Consider the following 27,491-nt stretch of genomic DNA (forward strand, 5'->3'; position numbering starts at 1 on the left):
ATTAAAGTAAACACTCACTTCTAGATCAGGAGCAGACTTCCCTTCTTCAAGCTAAGCTGATCTGCCCCCATTCCAGTTTCCACTTGTTTGGGGTTGCTTGCAGAACCACAAAATCCTGTTGTGCAAGTGGTCACCCCCGAGAGCCCAGGGGCACAATAGAATTCTGTCTTTTGCATCCAAATTCACATTCATTTTTGTTGACTGTCTTCTATTTAGCCTCTGTGTGAGGATTCTCTCTCTCTCTTCCCCATCCTCAATAAAACATTCTTCCACTTCTATGGGTTCTTTGATGCTCTCAACGATATTTTGCACCACCAAGAGCCAGGGTGGGTGGCTCAACTCAGAGAAGTAACAACTGGATTCCAAGCTTCCTCTATCCAGGGGTGGGGGACCTGTGGCCCTCCAGATGGTATAGTACAGCGGTTCTCAACCTTTGGTTCGCAACCCCTTTGGGGGTCGAACGAGCCTTTCACAGAGGTCACCTAAGACCATCGGAAAACACATATTTCCAATGGTCTTAGGAACCGAGACACTGCTCCTCTATCCATCTCCAATTATTCAATGAAAATAATTTTATGGTTGGGGGTCACCACAACATCAGGAACTGTATTAAAGGGTCGCAGTATTAGGAAGGTTGAGAACCACTGGTATAGTATAACTAGAGATGTAAAATTTCTGGAAATGTTGAAGCCATGAGGGGGGAAAACCATTTTTCGCATTTTTTTCCAAGGGGAAAATGGAAATGGGGGGGGGGAATTGGGGGGGAATGCAATATTAGTACAGATTGAAAGTCACTTTGTTACTTTAGGAACATAACATGTTATTATGTACAAATTGGTTTGGCATAAAATTATCACATTTGGTATATTAAAAGTACAGTGCATTCAAACAATTCTTACAAATTGTAGTTATTTTTTTAAAATTTGTACTTTTTATGTGTGTAACAAATGGAGCTACAAGCTCCTGAACTGTAAAGAATGCCTGAACTGTAAGGAACCGCTTTGCTTTTGCCTGTTTACGAGGAGCAGGCAAAAAACATTTTAACACCCACCCACCAGAAGAAACCATCAACATTAGTAACATGGCTGGGGCTGATGGGTGTTGGAATCCAACAACACCTGAAAGGCCACCCCTGCTTTACCCTCTCACCTTTTCTCTTCTTTTCTCCTCACTTACTCATCCACCAGCTACATCCACCCCACCATTCCTTGATTCCCTGATTCTTCCTTATTGTCTAAGTATAATATTAAGATATGCAGGAAAGGCTCTTTGAAAGGCACCACATCCTTCAGAGGCCCAAGAATGCATGGAATATCTTTTTCCTGCATTGCTCCCAACTTATGGAATACACTCCCTCAAGAATTACAATTGCTCCCCCCCCTCCCCATCTCCAGGCCTTTAGAAAGGGTGTAAAGATCGATGTTATCAATGTAGCCTTTTGAAATATGTAGGTTTTAATGTTTGGAGAGAGCAATGCAATGGTCCCTGGGCAAGTGTCTCAGGGCCCATAGGGTAGCTCAGAAAACCCCTCCTGAGGTCAGAGACAGCTGCTCCGATTGTGGAGGAGGTGATTGGAGATGCGCCAGACAGAGAGAAGAGAAAAGGAATATGGTGGGAGTTATAAGATGTTTTTTGTCTAAACAAATTTATTTATTTATTTATTTTTATTTACCACTCAACAAGCAAAAGATTTCAGAGTGGTGAGCAGCAGATACAATAAAAGACTGTTAACACCACATTAAAATAATTACTATTTTTTTTAAAAAAAAGAAACAGAGTTCAGATAAAGCATGCATAGGATTGCACACCAAATCCATTTTCATTTTGTTTTTAATTTCACCCTCCCTGAAATTTTCATGGGTTTGTGTCCAAGTCTTAGACATACTGGACTGTTAACAAGGTTTTAAATGGAAATCTTCTTTAAAAAAAACACCAATGCATCTCCTACTTCACAAGAACCAAGCTTGGAGAAGGTCTCTTAACAATACTAAGCATAAGGGTTTTTTTAACCTTTGCATATTTGTTTTACCGAAAGTGCTCTTGTTATGAAATCAAAATTCACAGCATTGAGTTTTAGCCCTAGTTAAACTCAGTGTTGAACCATTGCATTTGTAGGCAGAATGCTTTTAATCATGGCAGAATGTTTTAAAATAACCCATTACTACTGAGCTCCGTATGTTGATTTAGGATTACACACATCACTTTCAGATAGTAGCCAACTGCTACTTCATCATTATTGCAAAGACTTGGGAGTGATTTAAGCCCAAAAGATAAGCTGAAATAACAGTGTAATCCTATACCTGTGTTCTTGAGTTCCATGGTGCCTATTCCTAGGTACAATAGTATAGAATTGAAGCCTTAGGGCTTCTCTACATTGAAGCAAAAATTCTGCTACTTACCAGGACTTCTTCTGGAGTCCTTGCAGGATTACGATTGATACAATACGCATGCTTTCTTCTCCTCCCCTCACTTTTTTTTGGGGGGGGGCTCTTTGATTCTTGGACAAGTTCCATATATTCCGTTTATGCAACGACTAGTTGGCACTGCAATATTGCATAATTCCAGAAATATTACTGCATTTTCAACAAGTTAAAAATGGAGGAATAAAACTTAAAAATGACTGGAGAGGCACAAAAGGTTGACTATGGCCTTAGCTAGACTTAAGGTTTGTCACGGGATCGTCACGGGGTCGTCCCTGCCTGCTCTCGGGATCCCCTGTGTGTCATTTACATGAACAGGGATGACCCCGGGACGATCCCGGGATAAACCTTAGGTCTAGGTTTAGGGATAAACCTTAGGCCTATGTCATAAAAAGACCAACAAACCTCAGTGAGTGTCCATCCATGAGTGCATGATAAAAGCCTCATGTGAAAAGGGTCTCTGTCTTTGTTGTTGTTTATTCCATCAGTCTAAATGTTTAGCCTGGACTTTCCAAAACAATTTGTAACAAATAAATAGTTCTTACTTCATCTTAATTCTTACAGTCTCAGATGTTTTCTAATGTTCTTGCAACATCATACAAATGGATAAAGTCCTATTCCCTCCCCGTATTAAATATATTGATTTGTTAGCCCCATAATAGTGGTGAAAAATGATGCAGTGCAATGTAGCAGGATTATTATACAACTGTGGAGAATGAATGGATAGTTTGGAAGAGATACTTTGTCTTAGCGAAAGAAGCCACATGTGCTCACAGTCTCCATATTGAAGGCAGGAACATTGGTGGGGACCACTGGACACTTGCAACACAATTAGGCATGTTCAAGACTTTTGCTTCTGAGTTAGCAGAAAACAACATGTGATAAGAAACCATCCAAGCAATGGAATATTTCCATAACAACCATGCCTGAATTCCCCAGATATAGGATGTGAACAAGGGAGGTGCTTGAGCAATGGATCCTCTGGTAGTTGGAAAAGAAGTGTTGGAACTAGAGATGTGAAGGACTGGGGAAAAACTGGGGAAATTCAAGAAAATCCCCAAACCCACCCACCCCACCTCCATTTTTTTTTTAAAAAAAATCAAGGGCCTTTTAATTTTATTTTATTTTAAAAATGAACTAATTAAGAACATGAGCCATGCTGGATCAGACCAAGGGTCCATCTAGCCCAGCACTCTGTTCACACAGTGGCCAACCAGCTGTTGACCAGGGACCCACAAGCAGGACATGGTGCAACAGCACCCTCACACCCATGTTCCCCAGCGACTGGTGTATATAGGCTTACTGCCTCTGATATTGGATGTAGCACATAGTCATCAGGACTAGAAGCCATTGATAGCCTTTGCCTCCAGAAATTTATCCAACCTCCTTTTAAAGCCATCCAAATTGGTGGCCATCATTACATCTTGAGGTAGTGAATTCTATGCGATGTGTGAAGAAGTACAATTTGGTTTTCTTTTAGAACAATGAATAAAATGTTTAGGAGAAGGTCTTTTTATATTGCTACCCAGCCTTTATTCTCTCAAAATGATTTCTAAAAACAATAATAATAATAACAATAATAATAATAATAATAATAATAATAATAATAATAATAATAATTTATTTCTTACTCGCCTCTCCGATTGGGAAGACAGTTGAGAAGACAGTTATAGGAAGAACAGAGACGCACAATTTCCAGAAGTTTTCAAGCCATGGGCAAGTGTTGTTGCCCTTTTTAAAAAAATCTTTGTAAGATTCCCAACATAGTTATTTCTTCCATTCTTCATTTTAAAAAAATGATCTAATGATTTACCGATAAACATTTAGGGATGCTCCAAGACCTGCTTATATCCCATCATGTGAATAGATTCGCCATATCATACTATGTGAAGAAAATGTACACACTTGATATTTTGGATTTTGTTTGGACATTTTGGGGCTTGAGAGAAACACTTTAGGTTTTCTTGCCACAGCCCCCACATTCTATGGAACAATGTGTGAGTTATCCCACCTATAATTCTTGTTTAAAAGAAACTTTGAGTTTTCGGACTATGGAACTCACTGACACAGTTTTTAATAAAGTTCCCAGTTAGACCTCACTATTAGGGAATGCTGCCTCAGCTATAAAACATTTAACTGCTGTCAACAAAATAAACCCTTTATGCCTAAAAGAAAAGCAGTTGGCTGCTTCTTGTGGGATAGACATGGGATTGCCTAGACACAATCTTTCAAAACTAACAGGTTTATATTGCTTAAAGTTTCTTAAAACAAGAAGTATATCCCACTAAGAAAGCGGTATATAAAAGGCAGGAGCCACACTACTGCTTTATAGTGGTACTGAAGTGCACTGACAACTGTTGGGGCCCATGACCCAACTACACCAAGCAGGATATAGCACTATGAAAGCGGTACGTGGGCTGTGTCAATGGGCCCCAACATTTGTCAGTGCTCTTCACCACTGCTATAAAGCAGTAGTGTGGCTCCTGCTTTTTATATACCACTTTCATAGTGGGAGCCCTGAGTCTTTCCAGGATAAATAAGATCTCAATACCTTTTCCTTCAAACCACATTTTCTTACACTCCACCGCAACCCATTCCTCACAAACAGAAACAGATGCTACACGCCAGTTTTCCTCTGCCTTCAGCTCTTCCTACTTCTTCTGGTTTCTAAAATGATTTAGATCAGTGGTTCCCAAAGTGGGTGGTATTGCCCCCTTGGGGGCGGTGGGATTGCATAGGGGGGCGTTAAGAGGCAAAGGGGCGGCAGGGGGGTGCTCGAGGTGGTCTCTCCAGAAGGTCCTAAAACCCAGGGACCGAGCAGGAAAGAGCGGCAAATTCAGCTGCTCTCCCCACATCGCTCCTGCTCAGGAAGGACTTCAACTCCTAGAATCCCCTCTAAATGGGAAGCACCTGCCCCAGGCTTGCCGAGGGAGGGAGGGAAAAGAGAGCGAACGCCTCTGTTTGCAGCCAGCATGGCGGGGCACACCAATTGGTGAATAAAGTATTCAATTAATTGTTACTGTTTTGAATTTTATTGTTATTATCTTCCTTGGTAGGTTGTTGAAAACCACTATTCTGAATAATGATTTTTATAGTGTAGGGTAGGGGGGTGTTGGGCATGAGTTTGTGGAATCAAGGGGGCGGTGACCTGAAAAAGTTTGGGAACCACTGATTTAGATGTTTCAGCAACTACCTGCTGACGTTCCCTCTTGTCAGACATAAAATGTTAAACTAAAATGTATTGTGCATAACTATTTGGTCATAAAATTTCGATGCTTGGTATATTACATTTTAAAGTATAGTTTATTCAGACAAACACTACAAATCTACTGAGTTTACCTTTAAATGCTTTTAATCATACACACACACACACATATATATGTGTGTATATGTATATATATTGCTATGGGCAGTATCCAATGTTAGTCTAACTGAAGTCCCAATCATTTCCATGGGACTCACATTGGATATATCATCATGTTCTTAAAGTAACAAAGTTACTCCCAGGTATTTGGCAGCATATGACAGGTTTTTAATCAGGTCATGGGACATTGTTTGGATGTGTGTGATTGTGTGTATGAGCATCTGCTCTGTTTATATAAACTGTTTCTATATTATTCCCAATACTGTATTTTAAAGTTTTTTAATCCTTGTAAACTGCCCAAAGAGCTTTGGCTATTGTGCGGTATAGAAATGTAATACATGAATAAATGAGGACAATAATAATAATAATAATAATAATAATAATAATAATAATTTTCACACACACACACACACACACACACACACACCAGTTTTGTTGTGTTTTGTTGTCGGGGGGAAAAGCTTCAAAATTTCTCATCTGCAGCTATTGGGCAGTATATAAATAAATAAATAAATAAATAAATCTCTAATCAGAACCAAAGAATGGAGTCAGCAACTTTGGGGCGAGACCTCCACAATCCAGAAACAGTGTGATGTACATTACAGGGCCAGTCTGCAACCTCTTTCCTTCTCTGGGTTCCAGCAGACCACCTAGAAGGGGATTCTGTTGAAGAGGGACCCGTCAGAATCCAAAACGGACATTAAACTACAAGCCTGATGGAGGAAACTTTCGTGCCAGTACCTGGGAGTTTGCTGAAGTGGCCTCATCTGCTATAGAGACATCCAATGGCGCATGATCAGACATGCACTGGGATTTCTCCTCCCTCTCCTCCTCCTCCCTGCACCCCCTGTACCACCTGATTGGGGCCATGTAAGGGGGTTGCAGTACAGGGTGGGAATCCATTCATCCAATGGTGTGTGTTTTCCTGGCAGATGGACACAGTTGGATACAACCGTCCGTAATAAATCCCAATGGTAAAATAAATCACATTAGAGGAAAATAATTTAAGTGATTAAACAAACAAAAAGCACTCCTTTTGCTCAAATGTTTACATGTTAGTGGCTCTGAGCACATGCTCTGTTTTTGTTAGGAAAGAGGGGGGCTTAATCTTGCCTTCCATAACATTTGAAGAGGATTCTTTCTTTCTTTCTTTCTTTCTTTCTTTCTTTCTTTCTTTCTTTCTTTCTTTCTTTCAAAAACAACATTAAATAGACACCGGTGTCAAAAGATTGTTCCATAAAAACACAGGCATTAAAACCTTCAGCACAAATTAAATCATCCTTATGTTTTGGTGGAGCTGGAAGGCCGGCCCAGTCATAAAACTGGTGATTCATTAGTGCTAATTAGCAATTTTCCCATGCCAGTTGCAAACTAAAAAGAGCCTGTTTTCTACATTAATCATTCTAAAGTTACAGTAATGGTAAGATTTATACATCAGCCTCTGGTGGCTTTAATTGAATGCATTTCAAAGCAAACTTATAAAATAGATTTAGGCTGTTGATGTCTAAAGACAATAGCAGAAAAGCCGTGACAAACTCAGTGTCCATTCATGTGGCAAAAAGCCACATCGTCCTTTCCTGTAGTCCACCCCCTCAATGAATTTGGGATAAAGTTAACCAGCTCCCAGTTGTGGGTGAGCTACTAAGATGGCCTTGGGGATTGAGATGTTTTTCACAGCTAAGACTGTTCCCTAGAAAGAGCAGCAGAACCTCTGTATTTGGAAAACAAAGGGCTCAGTCCAGTTGAGAGTGGGTGTAGCACCTGCGTATGTAGAAGCCCCACAGGGCTTAATAGAGGTGTGTTTCCCCCATCCTTCATGCCAGGGTGAATCCATGGGTGTGCCATAGGCCGTGGCTAGGAATTGCTGTACTGGTCCATGACTGAAGTAAATAAACTGAGTGGCTAGGAATGGGAGGTCAGTGGACACCTCCCATATCCCCATTCAGACCGACATCTGAACACCGTGTCAGTTACAAATAAGCTTGAGCAATTTATAGGCCACATGGAGTAGGACTGGTTGGAAGGTGTGCGTAGACCTCCTTTCCCTGCATTGCCCTCTCATGCCACTTGTGCTTTGGCACATGAGAGTAGTCCTGGATCAAATCCTGCCCTCTACATTCAGGAACATTCTCTCTCCCTGCAAAAGAGGTATTTTTTTGCCTGCCTCTTTCATAGGAGGGGGTAAATGTGGAGAATTTTCTCCTTGGGGTGGGGGACAGGGTCCCACATACCTTTTTAAAAGTGTAGCCAGTTGCTGAGGGGCCTTCTTATTTATTTATTTTAGTTTTTCACACACAGAACCCCCCCCCCTTTGCATGGCATTTGGAAGAGCCCAGCAGTTCTCAGTGAATGCCTACTGTAGACTATGTGGCTAACCCTCTCCAATAAGCATCAAGAAGAACTCCTGGGCTCCTGAAAATAGTCTCCAGAATTATCCTGGTGTGTGTGTGCGTGTGTGCGTGCGTGTGTGTGTGTGTGTGTGTGTGTATGTAAATTTAGTATCTCCACATTTGGAAGATGCTGAGTGAGGTGAGGGTAGCTTTGATATTGACATCTGTGGCTAAGCAATTAGGAATAGCCACAGCACTGTCCCTGACCGTGTTCTCCTCCAATCGTAGTGTTTGGGGCAGTGGGAAACACTAACTGCCTGCTGATTCTGGACAGTGGGGGAGGGAGCGAGGGAGCGAGGGAGCACATTTCTGATTGGACTCATAGAAGTCAATCATCCACATTTCCACAGTGTGAAAGTGCTGCTGGACGGGCTGGCATGGTGAGTGAGAAAGCTTCTACACCTGAGTCAGGCACAGGCAGGCTCTTTATTTCAGTGGCTGGGTGCGGGGGTGGGGGTGGTCCATCCAATAGATCCATAGGGCCCCAGGTTGGAGAATGCTGGAGTGGTGATTTTTTTAAAAAAAAATCCTAAAAAATCAAGGCATAAATGGATCTGATTTAAACTTGGTATAGCTAAAGCCCTCATTAAGAGTGATCATGTTGCCATGTCTCATCTCTTTATCTATAAAAATTACACAGATGTAAGCATTTTTGTTAATTTCCATTTTAAAATTCCTTTAAAAAATCAAAGCATGAACCGATCTGATTCAACCTTGGCGGGGCTAAAGCCCTCCTGAAGAGCAATCACTGTGACAAGTTCTATCTCTTTATCTTTAAAAATGAGGGGGCTGTAAGCATTTCTGTTAATACCAGTTTCCTGAATACTGAACGGTTCTTCAATGGGGAGGGGGAGGGGAGGGGAGCCACTCCAAAATCGAGGCAGAGGATCAGCTCTACGGCACTCCAGATCGAGTTTCAAAGCAGAGAAGTCCCACTTTGCACACCCCTAGTATTAAGTCTAGATTATTTCCTTGTCATGGTGGATTTACCCCATGTGTATTGAATTGTCTGCCTTATTTGAATGAATTAGTATGTTTCATTAAATGCTGTTTTTTTTAAAAAAAAAAAAGAAAAGAAAGAAATGTAATATATAATAAATTGATGTGCTGCCCCTCCTCTAGTTCTGTTGCACCAGTAGGACACACCACAATAGGGACTAGCACTTCTGAAAGCAACCTCCAAACGGAGCAGAAACAGGTCAGCAAGCTCCCTTCTGTGAGCTCTGCTGCCCTGCCCCATCCCAGAAATGAAAATTCCTGCTTTTATACAGTATATATATATTCTTTCAGGAACTGGTAGCTTCCCATTGCGCTAGTGGTAAGTCCACTAGAATGCAGGCAGCGTAGGACACCGCCCGGTGTTTACTGTGAGCGACTTGGGGCACAGTCCCCTGTGGGAAAACAGTTTCTAAATTATACTGAAGTATTCCTAACACAAACATATGGCTTATGTGGCGTGGAGTGCTACTTCAGTGTCTGACACTCCACCTAATTCGTTTTATGGGTAAAAGTCTGCCTTCGAAAAATTTACACCATGGATATTATTCCATTCGCATGTCTCCACGGAATGTTTTTGACTTCAGTGACCTACTCCAATAATCCATGCACAGAACTGTGTGTTCCATCAATAGCATGAAAAGTGTAAATTCTGCAAAAATATGTTACCATTTCCTTTTTGCTCAGCTGCCCATTTGAGCAGTTTGGCTGGAGGCTTTCGCTGCAGTCAGGAATTTAATTTTAATGCCATTTTTCTGTACTTGTTTTCTTTTACTTCTTCTTTTTTAAAAAACACACACACACACACAAAAGTTTTTATTGCTCCAGACATTGACTACATGGGTAAAAGAGTGTTTCTCAAACTGTGCCTAATTTTTCATGCCTTATTGGAAATAGCCTTATAAACACTCAAGGCTGTGGGTCGCAACTCACTGAGGGCTAAAATAGACATTACTTTAAATCTGTATCAAGCAGCTTTGTCTTTTTTATTTTTAAATATAAAATAGGTGCAGGGCCCCCAGTCCAGATCTTTAAAGTCTCCCTGCCATCACCACCCACTCCATACTAAAACCCTAATCCAGATTGGGTCCCTAGCGCCTACTCTAAAGTAGTGGAGGCTGGTGGCTCAAGTTTTGCTGACAATTCCATTCTGGGTTTTAGTATGAGCCAGCCAGAACTCTCAAGGTGCTGTCCAAGGTGCTGCAACCTATCCCCAAACTGGGATCAATGTTAGTCCAACTTTGGCATTAGCTAGACCTACCTGATAGTCCACAATGGAGGAGGGAAGATCTTGTGTTGTGATTAACACGAGATCCCTCCTCCGTTTACACTGAGGTGCGACAACCTCAGGAAGAAAGGTGTCATGCCCGCCATTTTTATTTTCATTTTTAAAGAAATAGGAGTGCACGAACGGTTGTGCGCAAAGGTAGGCCCTTTTTAAAAAAATAATTAAATTTCCCCGCTCCCCCCACCCTACTCCTGATGGGCACAGCACTCCTGAGGAGTGCTGCGCCCCGTGCGTGGCTCCTGGCTCCATGTGAGGAATCGTGCAGAGCTGGGTCAAACCACGGCAATGGGCCACACGTTCCATGGTCTTGGGCTCAAAAAAAGTGGGCCCAAAGTGGAGGGCTCTATCCCGGTGCAAGGGTGGGATCATCCCTCCCTGATCTCGGGATCCCCTGTGCATCATGTGGATGCACAGGGACAATCCTGGGGTTTGCCCTGGGATTTCGCCCAGTCTAGCTAAGGCCTTAGATTAGTGCCAAATGGGACTGAAGTTAGCCTAACATTGGATTAAACCCTAATTCTTTTTCTGCATGTTTTTCCAGTCTTAAGTTTTCATTTCTATTCTAAGTGTTTTTTATCTACTTTGAATGATTTTGATATTTGCAGTTATCACAATGTGTTTTTTTTTTTTTTCATATTCACTTACGTTTGAGTGTGCTTGAGAGTTTGGTGTGTGTTAAGCAAGAAACCAATCATATCATTAAAGTTAGGGTTCTCTGCATGGGAGGAGGTGGCTGAGTGAAGAGTTTGCATCTTCAATTGAAGGTGCAAAGCGAACCTTTTAAGAATGTTTGCATTTTTATTTTGTAGGTGTGATTGTGAAGTGTACACAAGTGCACAACACAGTTGCAATGAGAGAGAATTAGAGCAGGCAGCTAAAATGTTCACTTTACACCTTTAAATCGATGGAGGACTTTGCAAACATAAAAGCAACACAATCTTCAAATTAAATTAAAACACATCAGCCATCTACGAAGCAGCTGGGTCTCCCAGAAAAAGCAACTGGAAAAGAAAAAGAAAGAAATAATAATGAGTATTCATGTGATTTTAATGAATGGATAACTAAGGGAACACGTCTGGGTTCACCTGAGGCGAATTGAGGCCTAATCCTCACCAAGCAGGATTTTGCAATATGAAACCAGTATGAAAGTGGTATATAAAAGGCAGGAGCCACACCAAGCAGTATATAACGGTATGAAAGTGGTATATGGTATGTGTCAGGGGCTCCAACAGTTGTTAGTGCACTTCAATGCCACTATAAAGCAGTAGTGTGGCTCCTGCATTTTATATACTGTTTTCATATTGCTTTCATAGTGCAATATCCTGCAAGGTGTAGGGTAATGAGGCCATAGAATGGGGCAAAAGTGCTGGTCGGTCAGCAAAAATGAAGGTCAGCTCAAGGGTTGACAATTGTGCCATGGAGGTAGGGATGGGGGAGAAATTCATTCAATTCACATTTTAATGCAAACTTAGCTAATTTTGAGCTTTGGAAACACAAGTTAAACTGAGATTCAATTTTCAATTCAAAAGTCGCACATCTCTAAATTTTTATAACAGAATTCTCCAGTCAAGTAATGCATACAAAAATGTTTTCGAACAGTGGAAAAGAAAGGCAAGGCAAGATCATTAGCTTCTGTGGATTTATATACTAAGGAAGAAATTGGCTCCTCAGAAGCCAAGTAATCTGGGCCAACATTAGATAAACGTTCAAACTCCTGGGTGGTTTCCCCCCATCAAAACCAAGCACTGGACCTCTGGCATAAGATAATGAAGAATGAGAAATATTTGAAGCACTGCATAAGCAGAAAAGGAGACCTGCATAGAAAGAGTTTATATAGCTCTTTGCTTCAGTTGAGTTTTGTTGATACTCTGAATTCTTAGAATACATACAGAGAATGTGTTCCTCCATTCTGAAATATCAGTTGCATTGCTTTGTATACTTTGAGAAGTACATGTGTTTGAAAGAAATCTTTGATGTGATGTCTCATGGCAGCATGGCACTGAATACCCCCATTTGTTTCATGTCCCAGGTATTATGAGGCATGTACCTCACCTCTGACCTGGATTTCTCCCCACCGATATGAAACCATTGGCTATTAATGGACCATCTCATAAAGGTCAGGTCTATTGGTGGATATTGTCAATGAGAAGTGTGTCAACTGGGGATGTTGGGGAAATGTGCAATGGAATCAAATGAATTTGGGTTTCTATGAATCCAAACCATGGATTTCACAGTGGAATGGTTTTTCCCAAGTCACATGGACTTCGCAGACTTATGGACCACGTTTTTTTCTTAACTTTCTAGAATTTTACACGAATTAGTTGTAAAGAACACATAAAATTGAAGGGGGGGAAAGCACAAGCCAAAAATGTGCATTTTCTAGGGCTGTGCTCCGCTCCGATTCAGATCGTGAATCCAGAGCAGAGCGACCCAATCCGCCTCTGCCAAAGGTGGATCCAAATTGGGTCGGGGGAGCTGCGGATCGAGGCGAAGCGGTTCGCCTCCATCCGGAGCTCCGAATGCAGGCAAGTGGGGGGGAGGGGGCTCACCTGGCGCCGCCACCGCCGCAGTCCATGCAGCGATGGCGGCAGAGCCAGGTAAGAGGGCAGGGCAGAGGGGAGCTTACCTGTGTCTGTTGTGGTCCTGGGCCTCAGTTGAAGCCTGCATCAAACCTCTATGGAGACAGGTGAGTGTGGGGAGGGGGCTTAGTTGGCTCCACCGCCGCCACCACAGTCCATGCGGTGATGGCAGCAGAGCCAGATAAGGGGGCAGGGGGGAGGGGGGCTTACCCGTGTCCATCGTGGTCCAGCACAGGTTTCAGCTGAGGCCTGGGCCTCAGTTGAAGCCTGTGCCAGACCACGATTGAGGCAGGTAAGTGGGGGGAGGGGCTTACCTGGCTCCGCCGCCGCAGTCTGTGCAGCAACGGCGGTGGAGCCAGGTAAGGGGGCAGGGGGAGGGGGACTTATTCAGCCCCCATTTTGTCCCCCCTTCCCCACTTACCTGCCTCTGCCATGGAAGCAAGTAAGTAGGGAAGGGGGGCCAAAATCTCGATCTACCCCTCCGGATCTCGCTCTGCGGAGTGGAATGGGGGAGGTTCGGATCGACCTGAAGCAGTTCGGGCCCAATCCGAAAATTCCAGATCAGGCCACAAAGCAGTTTGGGGGGGGGGTCTGTGCACAGCCCTAGCATTTTCCCTATGGCTAAATGCCATTTGGAGCAGGGGGATTTGCACATTTGAGGGGGATTTGCACATTTTCACAAGTGCGAACTTGTGCATAGGCAAATTTGCTCAAATTCAGGAAATTGCAGATGGAATATATTTTACAAAATCCTTACATCCCAGTCTGTTAGATGATTGGAAGAAGTGAATGACACGAAGCAGGTGGCTTTCGAATGCAAAACTCCACATGGTCACAGTGCTATTTGAAATCATGTTGGCACAAATGCGTGGTGTTGTTGTTTTGGTGTCCTTACATATCAGGAATGTAGAAGCAGCTGTACAGCATGGGATGGTGGGGGAGAAGAGAAATGCTTGCTGTGTGCTTCACCGTTGAAGGGATTCACTTAGCTGTTTTACACTGCCTGCCTGCCCGCCCCACCCCAGATCATTTTATCTAGGGTCTAAAACTACCCGCTGCACCACTGCAGACACTGTATGGGATGCCACAGAAGAACCAGGACCAGTGTGTGTATGATAAAAATATGGATGGAAGAGAATGGCAGACAAGTGTCATACCATTGTTGGTTCCTAATGCCAGGGCCAGAGGTGTGATTGTTCCAGATGTAGGATCCTATGACCAGCAGCATTGCCTCAGTCAGCTATTCATGGCACAAAGTTGGAAAGGTAACATGCCAACTGGCTTACACTAAAGTCCTAAGACTTAATTCATTTTTCGGTTTGGATTGTTGTAAGTCCTTCCCGCTTTCCATAATAGAAACATTTCACTGTACATAAATCCTAAATTGCTTCATTTATGTGTCAGAGAAAATCTTGGATGGAGGGTGTTTCTAGAGATAACATTATTTCCATAAAGGCTTTCTATTTAAATAACAGTTGTACTTTTGAAAATGAAGTCCCTTTAGTTTTGGGTCTCTGCCTGATTTTTCTTTTGACAAAACAGCACATTTATTACTCGGAGTGCTTTTAATCAATGTTTTTCCTCTGTGCGGTCTGTCTATACTGGAGATCGCTCAGTAGATAAGTAGATACTGTACCCAGTGTAGAGAAAGTCCATCTGTAACATTGTGCATTTTCAAACAAGATGGAATATGAGGGGCTTGAATGGTTTCAGTTGTGCTCACTTCATGCTATAAAATGAAGGTTGGAGCTTAACTAGGTGGGTGAAACTGGGGTTTTCCAAAATGTGGTTGAATCAATAATGTTTCATATGCAAAAAAAAAAAGTGAAAAAGTGCAAATTCAAATGCTCAAACAAGATGGCTTGTTCAAAAACAAATTGTCTTTTAGGATGCTTTAAATGTTTTTTTTCCTATAATCATTCCCTCTAATAGCACATCCAAGCAGTGGCAGCACCAGGGGGGTAAGGAACTTGCCCCGGTGGCTGGCAGACAAAGCCGGCCCCACCAGCAGAGGGATGACGGAGGGGCAGGAGGGCCTGCTAATTCAGCTGCTCTCCCCTTCCTGCCCTGGCCCAGAAGGGCCCATGACGTCTTTCTTGCTGCTGCCCACTCCCTTGCTCACTCACTCAGGCAGCCGCTCCCTCCTGCAAGCTGCTGCTGCCTGACCTCTCGCGATAGTTGCTTCACAAGGCGGGAGCAGCAGCCACGCTGCGGGGTGGAAGGAGCACATGGAGCAGAGGGGGCGGCAGAGCGGCTGCCAAGAAGAGCAGTAGGCTGGCCGGCTGGGCGGGGTGAGGGAGTGTTTCTGTTGCTGCAACTTATCCCCAGGTTCCCTTCCCTCATCAGGAGCTGAAGAGAGGGGGCATCTCCCCTGCTGAGCTGCTGCACAGCACTGCAGATACTGTGAGGTTTGGGAGAACGAGAGAGATGCTGTGTGTGTTCTTCCCTCAGCCCCCCCCCCAATGGACTCCAGCAGGATTGGGAGAGAAAAGCAAGTGGGGAGGGAGAGGGGACCTCCTGGCTAAGGAGGATTCAGGCAGGGATGAAGAGGGAAGGAGGATTCAGATGCAGGTTTGTTTTTTTCAGGATGCTTGCTAAAACAATTATTATTTCCCCTTGCTTAATTAGGGTGTCCAACCCTCTTTTTTCAAGCAGATATGATGTAGCAACCAGCAAGCCATTCTTTTGGTAAACATGGTATGTGTGGGCATGTCTACACCAGGCGATATCCCGGGGATCATCCCAGGATTGTCCCTGTGCATCCACATGACACACAGGGGATCCCAGGAGCAGGGAGGGATGATCCCTCCATTTCCCTGGGATATCTTGCAACACCTTTAGCCCAATTTCGTGGGAGGTGTGGGCACCCATCCTGGTTTCTTCCCGGCTCCTCGTGAGTAAATGTGAGGAAGCAGGAACCGGGCACAGAGCTCTTCAGGTGCTCCATGCCCATCAGGGGTGGGGTGGGGTGAGGGGAGTGGGATTGGGTATTTTTTTTAAAAAAACAACAACTTACTTTTCCATCGGAGCACACATGCGTTCATCTTCTGTAAAAAGAAAAAATGGCAGGTGCAACATCCCTTGTTCCTCCTGGTATATCATGCATGCGTTTGTACAAAGGGGAGGATCTCGCGAGCAGAATATCACGAGATCCTCCCCCTCCCTCCCCTAGACATGCCTGTAGACTCCCAGAGCTAGTATCCAAGGGGCCTAATTTATTGAGGAATTCACATAGCCCCAGAACTTATTGCTGGTTCTCAATTCCAGAATATGTTAAGTGATAGCATTTTCCAGAGAATGTGCTGAGTACCACACGTTTTGCCACTAAATAATCACAACCAGCTTCCACGCACTCAGATTTAGCTGAAAGGTCACAGGGTGATTTCCAGATGGCACTTTTCAGATTAAGGCCTGGTTGCGCCTCATAGACATATCCAGGAAAGAATTTGATACTCGGAAACGCAGGCTGTATCCCCAAAGTTCCTTTATGAAAACCACTTGCTTGCAACTCTCTTTTTTAAAAAAGAAAGAAAGAAAATTCAATACAATACAACTGAAACAGTTACCGGAAAGCATTAGTTTCATGTAAAACAAAATATCTATTTTCAGTTATATAATAAATATATTCAGGCACGCAGGCAGCATGGCATAAATAATAATAATAAAAACACTGTATGTGTTCAGCATCGCAATGGATGTGGAACAAGACTAAATTGAATACATAAAAACTTTATTGGATCTCTGGAGGAAGCAAACGGCAAATGTTTTCTTAGAAAAAAACTATTGCTTTGTGCCATTAACACTGGTCCAACCAGTGCTGAACTATCTTACTAATTATGCTCTGGAGAGAAATATAGTGTTATAGAAAGCATTCAGGAACTTGTATCCTCCCTCCCTCCAATGTTTTAGCAACTTTTTGATAGCTGTTGTCAGAATTTTGGGGGGTATTGTGCATATTTTACCTCAGTATTGAAACTAGCTTATTACTGGTGACCAAATCTTCAATCTGTCCTCTCCATTCTCCTTATTATTAGTAACAATGGTTTGGTTCCTAACTTTTTGATCTATTTGATGGGATTATTTAGTAATGCTGTCTCCTGTTAGAAAGGCAGTTAGGAGAGAGAGAGAGAGAGAGAGAGAGAGAACAGGATGAGCATTTATCAGTCCCACATACGCACAAGCTACCTTGGCAGAATAAAGGAAACCACACCCTTCTTGAGTGAAGAAAACAGTTTTACTCACAAATATGCATGCATATACAATGCAGTTACAGCGTAGACTTCACAGAATGAAGAGTTAGGATCCAGGTCAATACTTACAACTACCACTCCATTAAAGAAATGACAGTTAATCAACTGTATGTATATCAATCTATCTATCTATCTATTTATTATACCCTGCCTTTCTACCAAAAATAGCACTTGAGACAGCTTACTAACTATTCACTAATAAAATGTGATAAAACAATAATATAACAAATATATTGAACACAATTAAAAACACAACAAGAACTGAGCAATAACAAACCCCGACAGACCCACTCACACACCAAAGGCCCTCTTGAATAAAGCGGTCTTTGCCTGCTGGTGGATGGAGAGCAGAGAGGGAGCGAACCTAGCCTCCCTTGGGAGGGAGTTCCGCTATCAGGGAGCAGACACCAAGGAAGCCCTCTCTCATATCCCTACCAAACATGCCTCTAAAGGTGGTTTAATGAAAGAAGGGCCTCTCCAGAAGATCTTAAGAATCAGGTAGGCTCATATGGGAGAAGGTGGTCTTTCAGGTATCCTGGTCCCAAGCTGTATAGGGCTTTATAGGTCATAACTAGCACTTTGAATTCTCCTTGGAAACAGAAGGGTTGCCAGTGCAGCTGTTGTAACAAGGGAGTTGTGTGTTTTCTGTAACCAACCCTGGGGCATGTCTACACCAGTCTTTCTCTTGGGGGTCATCCCAGAATCGTCGCTGTGCATCCACATGACACACAAGGGAACCCGGGAGCAGGTAGGGACGAGCCTTCCATTTCCACGCTATATCTGGGAACACTTTTTTCCCAGCTTTTCCCATGGTTCCGGGATGATCCCAAGGACCACGGGTGGTGTGGGCACCCATCCCAGCTTCTTCCCTCCTTCCTGTGAGTAGTGGGAGTCAGCAGAGGGAAGGAGCCAGGACGCGGGGAGTCCATGGACATCCGGGATGGATGGGTAGTTGGGTTAGGGCTTCTTTTTTTTTTTTTTACTTACTTTTTCACTGGAACGCAAGTGCGCTGCAGCTCCTGCCTTTTTAAAAAAATATATGCTGGGCCTTACATCCTGCTTCCTCCTTGGATGTTGCATGCCGCATGTGAACCCGGGGGGATATTTCGATCAGCATATCTCGAGATCCTCCCCGCTCCCTCCCTAGGTGTAGACATGCCCCTGGTCAACAGTCTGTCCACAGCATTCTGGACTAGCTGAAGTTTTTGAACAGTTTTTGAAGGCAGCCCCAGTTAGAGCATGTTACAGTAGTCCAAATGGGATGTAACTGAAGTATGTGTGACCATGACCAGATCAGATGTCTCTAGGACAATGCACAGCTGGAGCACTGACTTTAGCTGTGTGCAAACACACTTCTGGCACCACTGAGACTTGGGCATCCAGGTTCAAGGCCGAGTCCAGAAATACATCCAAGCTGTGAGCCAGAGTCTTCATGGGGAGCATAACCCCATCCAGCAGTGGTTGAATCCTGTGCCCTGGTCTATTTTTTGGCCAACCAGGAGAACTTCTGTCTTGTCTGGGTTAAGCTTCGGGGGGGGGGGGGTTTGGCTCATTCAGTCTATAACTGACATCAGACATCAATCTAGAACTGCAACAGATTCCTTAGATTTCGATGAAAGGAAAGATAGAGTTGAGAGTCATCAACATGCTGGTGATTAAACTCCCAAAGCCCCCCATTTATTAATTAATTTAAAATGATATGTGAATAAAACAACATTTTTTTTTAAAGAAAAAGGTATACATTTTCATTTCACTTTTTCTGTGGAGCACTCCTGCACTCTTTCTCGATTTTAAAAAAATAAACAAAATGGCGGGCGCAACGTCCTCTGTCCTCCCAGAAAGTCGCACGCCGCATGTAGACTGAGGGGATGGATCTTGCGAGCATAATACTGCGAGATCCTCCCCCCTCCCTCCCGGAAAGCCCGGAGGTCTAGACATCCCCTGTGTCTCAGTGGTAGAGTATGCACTGTGCCTACAAAAAGCCCCAGGTTCAATTTGCAAGTCAGTAAGCCTGCTTAAGATCTTGGAGAACCACTTGCAGACTAGGCAGATATTGCTGGGTCAGATGGGCCAGTGGTCCAGCTCAAAGGATAAAGCAGCTTCATGTGTTCTTTATGTTAGTGTATTTGTGTCTAATTTGTATCATGCCATTCCTGCACAAGATACTATGTCCAGAGCATGGGCTGAAGACAAGTAATTCAGCACCTTGCAGAAATTAGAGCTGGGTATTGTCGGTGAATCAATGGGAGATTGCCTGGACCTTTGTACACTGCCTTGAATTCCATCATGGCAGAAAGGTGAAATATAAATACAATCAATACTAAGTTACTACTATACATCATCCCTGTACAACTGATAAGTGTTAGTCTTGCTGTACAAGGGTAGGCAATGTGGTACCCTCCAAATTTTTTGAACTACAATAACCAGAATCTCCAGCCAGCATGGTCAATGGTCAGGGATTATGGAAGTTGTAGTCCAAAACATCTGGAGGGCACCAGGTTGCCTATCCTTGCTGTAGAGGGTGTAGCTGTGCTGTTTGTCACACTTTTTTAAAAAGGGAAGGGAGATGTGCACTTCAGAGCCACAGGGGGAGGGGGGCACAAGGAAATTTAAAATGGGGTGAGAGGTATCCACAAAATAGTGAGAGAGGGCAGTGAAGGGGGGGAATAGATTTGCTAAGGTGCTGCATTTTTTAACTTTTCATTTTAAAAGGCTACATTTTGTAAACTGCCCAGAGAGCTTCAGCTATGGGGCGGTATATAAATTTAATAAATAAATAAATGAGTATTTCTGTACCAGTGTTGTATCGTGAGGTTCACTCACTCTTTAAAAAACAATTCCCACATTCTTCCAAGAAACCCTAAGCAATTCGATAAAAACAATAATGCTCTTTACGAAATGTCATGAAAGGGGAAAGGAAGGGAATGCAACATCCATCATAGGAGACCAACAAGTCACAGAACAGAGGCTATTCCGTTTATGAAGTTAGGTGTCCGTTGGGCCTTTGCATTGTACAAAGCCATTGGCCTGGGAGCTGAAGGCCCACTGCAGTCTCTACCTCTCCTTCTTCCAACCCACGCTCAAGCCAGGAATAATCTGCCCTCAGAAACCCATGTGCAAGGCGACTATATAAATATTGTCCATGCAAAAATTGGCTTACCGACAGGAAACAGAAGGCGTTAGCAAAAGTGAGGAGTTGAGAGTAGGAAGAGGTAATGAGTGGTGTGCCTGGAAAGGTCAATATTGAGATCCGGTTTTGGTTTACCATGTTTATGAATGGCCTTGAAGAGTGCAAAAGTGCAACTTCAAAGGACACACTTGCGGGATGACACACAGTTAAGAGAGGGTGGGAACTTAAGCAACAAGGAAACGGGAAAAGCTTGGCCAAAGAGATGTGGAGAAGGGGATGCTTGAAGCAGCGCCAGTACGAGAGCAAGCTGAATGCGAAGGATGACATTTTTTTCCCCCAGTCAATAATACAAATACATCTACCTCCTCAGCTTGTTCCATCTACACCAGCTTTCCCCAACCTGGCACCCTCCAGATGTGTTGGACTACAACTCCTATCATCCCTAGCCATGCTGGCTAGGAATGATGGGGCTTATAATCCAACACATCTGGAGGGTGCCAGACCAGGACCATAGCGAGCTGCCTTATACTGAGTCAGATCATTGGTCATTGTTGACACTGACTGACCGCGGCTCTCCAAGGTTACAGGCAGGATTTTCTCCATCCCTACCTGGAAATGCTGGGGCTCAAACTGGGGGACCTTCTTCATGCAAAGCAGGTGCTCCACCACTGATCTGCAGACCATCTCCATAGTCCCTGCTTGCCCATGGTTTGGGGAAAAGCTGGCCTACACAGTGGCAGTGGGGCAACTCTGACGGAGCTATAATGCCAATGAGTCCAATGGGCAGGAAGGGAACACATCCTAAGCTAATCTTCCCTTCTTTTAACTGAAATGAAAGGTTGCGTTGGGAGAAGTGAGTTTGATGCTTTTTGGAATGGGGCAGTGTGGAAGCTGTGGCTTGCAAGGAATTCTCAAGCCATGGATTATTGCATCATCATCATCATCATCATCATCATCATCATCATCAACTCACAGTCCTTGTCCCACAGGACTTGGTAGGGCGCCAATAGGCTAATGTTAGCACAATATGTAATACACCTGGAATTGATTATTAGCATAATACAAGTCTAACCAGTGGAGGCTGGTGGTGCCGATGTCAGTGGGGCAGGGAATCCACTTCGGGTTTCAGTCAGTGCAAGTCAGAACTCTAAACAAAGCACCTTGGACAGCTCCTTTAGAGTTCTGACTGGTTCTGACTGAAACCCAGAGGGGATTCACCACCCCACTGACATCAGAGCCACCAGCCTCCATTGATTCTAACAGAAAAAGGAGATTAATGCTCCTTTTCCTTGCTCTTCTCCTTGCTTGCTCACTCAGAGAGGCACGTGAGCAGGTGGCAATAGCGAGGAGGAGGAGGAGGAGGAGGAGGAGGAGGAGGACAGGCAACGAGTGGGGTACCGCAGGGCTCAGTCCTGGGCCCAGTGCTCTTCAACATTTTTATTAATGATTTGGACGAGGAGGTGCAGGGAACGCTGATCAAATTTGCAGATGACACAAAATTCGGTGGGATAGCTAATACCCTGGAAGACAGAAACAAACTTCAAAGTGATCTTGAAAGGCTGGAGTGCTGGGGCTGAAAACAACAGGATGAAATTTATTAGGGATAAATGCCAAGTTCTACATTTAGGAAATAGAAACCAAATGCACAGTTACAAGATGGGGGATACTTGGCTCAGCAATACTACAAACGAGAAGGATCTTGGAATTGTTGTAGATCACAAGCTGAATATGAGCCAACAGTGCGATATGGCTGCAACAAAGGCAAATGCTATTTTGGGCTGCATTAATAGAAGTATAGCTTCCAAATCACGTGAGGTACTGGTTCCTCTCTATTCGGCCCTGGTTAGGCCTCATCTAGAGTATTGTGTCCAGTTCTGGGCTCCACAATTCAAGAAGGACGCAGACAAGCTGGAGCGTGTTCAGAAGAGGGCAACCAGGATGATCAGGGGTCTGGAAACAAAGCCCTATGAAGAGAGACTGAAAGAACTAGGCATGTTTAGCCTGGAGAAGAGAAGATTGAGGGGAGACATGATAGCACTCTTCAAATACTTAAAAGGTTGTCACACAAATGAGGACCAGGATCTCTTCTCGATCCTCCCAGAGTGCAGGACACGGAATAACGGGCTCAAGTTAAAGGAAGCCAGATTCCAGCTGGACATCAGGAAAAATGTCCTGACTGTTAGAGCAGTACGACAATGGAATCAGTTACCTAGGGAGGTTGTGGGCTCTCCCACACTAGAGGCCTTCAAGAGGCAGCTGGACAAGCATCTGTCAGGGATGCTTTAGGGTGGATTCCTGCATTGAGCAGGGGGTTGGACTTGATGGCCTTGTGGACCCCTTCCAACTCTGCTATTCTATGATTCTATGATTCTAGGAGGAAGACCAAGACCAAGACCAAGAGTCTCCAAGTCCAGGAAGTAGCATCAAACCTCTACTGGGACATAGGCCTCAGCAATGATGCCAACCTTTGGCTTAGGCCCTACTGTAGGGACAAAGCTATGTGCTAGTTGACTACATACAGAAATATTGAGGAGCAGATGTAATTTGAGAGATGGCAATCCAGAACTATATCATCTCAGTCTAAATGTGTCAAGCTTCCAGCTGACCCAAGTCCAGGAAAGACCTCTTCAGTTGAAGAGGATTTCGATCCATTAGACGCACTACTCCCACAAAAGACAAGGGGCAAATTGACGTCTCCTGTTGTAAGGATGCCTCACTTGAGATCCCAAAGAACCCCTTTGACCCCAGCCCTGTTGTGGTTCCTGACTCCTCCTAAGACTCACCAGAGCACGGGTAGTGATCGACCAGTTGGGATGCAGAGTCATCCTTGGAGCACCCACCTGGCTACCAGAAAGACCCCTTTGCACAGGGGCTGACTCAGGAGGAAGGGTTGCAGTCTTCCCCACTATGGCCGGATGTATTTCTATTTCAATTATAGTAATTATTTCTAAATTTGCATCTATGCATATATATTAGCATAAGTAATTATGCAAATCTGTATCCTCTTTTCGGATGTTGCCCGTGTCCTCTTTTTTGCGGATCCTAAGGGAAAGGCCAGTGAATGGGCAGAGGCAAGGACAAGGTGTATCCACTCAATGAGAGCTTCTGATGGAAGGGTCTTTCCAAACCTGGAACCACTTACCTGGACACCCCTTCCTGCTGCATTAACACCGTGATGTAAAGTTCAAATATGGATGCTACCCAGAGCTGTTAATCACAGAGCAAAGCAAAGCAGCCCCGGGCATTTCTACAGTTAAATGAGGGAAAGGTTGGGAAATGTTGTAACTTGTCTCTTAAGTTGATCTTTTTATTACTTTATAGCAGTAAAAGCTGTTTAAAACCATATTCACTCAGCCGCTTGTTATATTCCGTCATAAAGCAGGCAGCACTTAGAGCTAAAAGGTAGAGGGGTGCACTTATATATAGTCATTCATTTCATATGGCAGATTTTACATTCAAGAAAAAGCATACTTGAAAAGAGTCGTGTATTTGTGAATTGTTTTTTAAAATGTGCAATTTTACACTGCCCTCTTAGCAAGTCACTTTATGGCTTGGTAAAAGGCAGTGAAACACCTTACGTCTCACCAGAGACATCTTTATACAGTTCTCTCCTGGCCGATCAAGAATGAGGCCTTAAAACACATTGGGAATTTCCAGTAAAATTATTTTTAAAAAATCATTTCTTTCCATTTTCTACTGGCACATAAAAGTTGTCTTGAAAACTGGTGGTTCTCCAGAGAGGCAGTTATCTGTAGCCTACTTGGGGCCGGGGGCCATATTTTCATCAAATTGTGAAATAACTTTTTTTAAAATAGCATGAAATTAATTTTTGGTTTGTATTGTTCACCAGGAAAACCTGTGCTGATGTTGTACGTTGAGCTACAGTTAAACAGGACTTTAAGCAGTCTTCATTGGAAAAAATAGTTAACCAAGGACATGATCCTACACATGTTTTGTCAGAAAGAAGTTCTACAACTCCCAGCAGGCCCCAGTCAGCATGGCTAGCTGTGTTATGCTGGGAGTTATAGGGCATTTTTCGGTCTAGGCAATGACCTAGGAGCTCTCCAGACCCACGTGCATGAGTGATTCCCGTATTGTTGTCTGACCCTCTCCTCCATTTGTGTTCATCTGTACACCTGCATTGTCACACACCTGGGACAAGGGTGGTCACTTACGAATCACCAAAAAAGAGGAACAAAGAGGATATTTCCATAAAATTGGCACATATTTATATATAGATGCAAATTTAAAATTAATTGTGTTATACTTTAAATAGCAATACAGTACATCTCATGCTAGTATGGAAGACTGAGACCAGGGCCTTAGCTAGACCTAAGGATTATCCCAGGCAAATAAATGGAGGGGTCGTCCCTGCCTGCTCCAGGGATCCCCTGTGTGTCATTTGGATGCACAGGGATGATCCTGGGACAATCCTGGGATATAGGCCTGGTCTAGCTATGGCCCTAGTGACCTGTGTGCCTGCCTGCTCAGCCTGCTGCAAGCTGCTCATTGTTGATGGACAATCGTTTTTATGATTCTTTATCTTTAAACTGGATAATGTTTAAAGGACAGCCCTGCAAATAAAGGATGGCTTCAAATAGGTGACGGTCGTCTGGCAACCCTTTTATTATTATTATTTTATTATTATTTATTTATATAGCACCATCAATGTACATGGTGCTGTACAGATTACACAGTAAATAGCAAGACCCTGCCGCATAGGCTTACAATCTAATAAAGTTGTAGTAAACAATAAGGAGGGAAAGAGAATGCAAACAGGCACAGGGAAGTGTAAACAGGCACTGGGTAGGGTGAAGCTAAACAGTATAGAGTCAGAACAAACTCAATATTTAAAAGCTATAGGGAACAGAAAAGTTTTTAGCTGAGTTTTAAAAGCTGTGATTGAGTTTGTAGTTCTCAAGTGTTCTGGAAGAGCGTTCCAGGCGTAAGGGGCAGAAGAAGAAAAAGGATGAAGCCGAGTAAGGGAAGTAGAGGTCCTTGGGCAGGCAAGAAGCATGGCATCAGAGGAGTGGAGAGCACGAGCGGGGCAATAGTGTGAGATGAGAGAGGAGAGATAGGCAGGAGCTAGACCGTGAAAAGCTTTGAAGGTCAACAGGAGAAGTTTATATTGGATTCTGGAGTGAATTGGAAGCCAATGAAGAGATTTCAAAAGTGGAGTGACATGGTCAGAGCGGCGGGCCAAGAAGATGATCTTAGCGGCAGAGTGGTGGACAGAGACCAGCGGACTAATGTGAGAAGAAGGAAGGCCAGAGAGAAGAAGGTTGCAGTAGTCCAACCGAGAGATAACCAGTGCGTGAACGAGAGTCTTGGCAGAAGAGACAGACAAAAATGGTCGAATCCTGGCAATATTATACAGGAAGAAATGACAGGATTTAGCTACTGCCTCGATATGAGGAATAAAGGAGAGCGAGGAATCAAATATAAAGCCAAGACTATGAGCTTCCTTGACCGGAGTAAGTGTGACATCGTTGACAGTAAGAGAGAATGAGAGGTGAGGAGAAGGTTTAGGAGGAAAAACAAGCAGTTCAGTTTTTGCCATATTAAGTTTCAAACGACGATGAAGCAGCCAGGCTGAGATATCTGAAAGACATGCCGAGATACGATCGTGAACATCAGGAGAAAGTTCCGGAGATGAGAGATATAATTGTGTATCATCGGCATACAGGTGATATTGGAGGCCATGAGATTGAATAAGCTTACCCAAGGGCAGCATGTATAAAGAAAACAACAACAGGCCAAGCACCGAGCCTTGCGGAACCCCTACTGAAAGGGGAAAAGAGGAGGACGAGCTGCCGTTAGCCGACACGCTGAAAGAGCGACCCTCTAGATAGGAGGCGAACCAGTTATAGACAGAGCCACAGAGTCCAAGGTCATGGAGGGAATCTAAGAGAAGATCGTGATCAACCGTGTCAAAGGCTACAGTTAGATCAAGGAGAATAAGAACGGAATAATGGCCTTTAGACTTGGCAGTAAGAAGATCATTGGTGATCTTGGTAAGGGCTGTTTCAGTGGAATGCAAAGGACGGAATCCAGATTGAAAGGGATCCAGAGCAGAGTTACTAGAGAGAAAGTCAAGACAACGAGAGTAGGCCACACGTTCCAGGATCTTTGAGACAAGAGGCAACAGAGAGACAGGTCGGTAGTTAGACAGAGATAGTCGATCAAGAGTGGGTTTTTTGAGAATGGGAGAGACTGTAGCATGTTTAAAAGCAGAAGGAAATGAACCAGAGGACAGAGAAGAATTAATGATGTGAAGCAAGGACGGGAGGATAGCGGGGATAAGATTAATAAAGACGCGAGAGGGAATCGGATCACGGGAACAAGTGGAAGGCTTCGACGAGCGCAGTATTTTAGACAGTTCATCAGCTGAGACCGAAGGGACCCTTCAAATAGAGGACTATTCTCTTTTAAAGGAGGACGTATGGCCACACTAACACTGCCTTGTGGGGCAAATCACAGCCAGGTTGATGGAAGTTAGCATGCGATCATGGTCAGGATCAGAAACATGTTCCAGGATGGGGCTTTTTCTTCAAAATCAAAGTGGCCAGTTTAACCATGCTTTAAAAAGAAAAAGCCTTACTATCATTGCAATATCTGTGGCTTAAATAAATCTCAGGACAACCAAGGGTTCTTCTACATATAGAGAGCTTCAGCTGTTGGGCGGTATAGAAATGCAATAAATAAATAAATAAATAAATAAAAGGCAGGAGCCACACTGCTGCTTTATAGTGGTATTGAAGTGCACTGACAGCTGTTGGGGCCCATTGACACATACCATATTCTGCTTTCATACCCCTTTCATAGTGCTATATCCTGCTTGGAGTAGATGTGTCATGGACCCCAACAGTTGTCAGTGCACTTCAGTACCACTCTAAAGCAGTTGTGTAGATCCTGCAGTGCACTTCAATACCGCTATAAGGCAATGGTGTGTTTCCTGCCTTTTATATACCGCTTTTATACATTTATACCACGTTCATTGTGTAATATCCTGCTTGGTGTAGATGAGCCCCTGGTCTTCTATAAGAATCAGTATTTGTTAAGATAGCCAAATAA

The sequence above is a fragment of the Elgaria multicarinata genome, chromosome 4 (genome assembly GCF_023053635.1).
Source record: "Elgaria multicarinata webbii isolate HBS135686 ecotype San Diego chromosome 4, rElgMul1.1.pri, whole genome shotgun sequence".
NCBI lineage: Eukaryota > Metazoa > Chordata > Lepidosauria > Squamata > Anguidae > Elgaria > Elgaria multicarinata.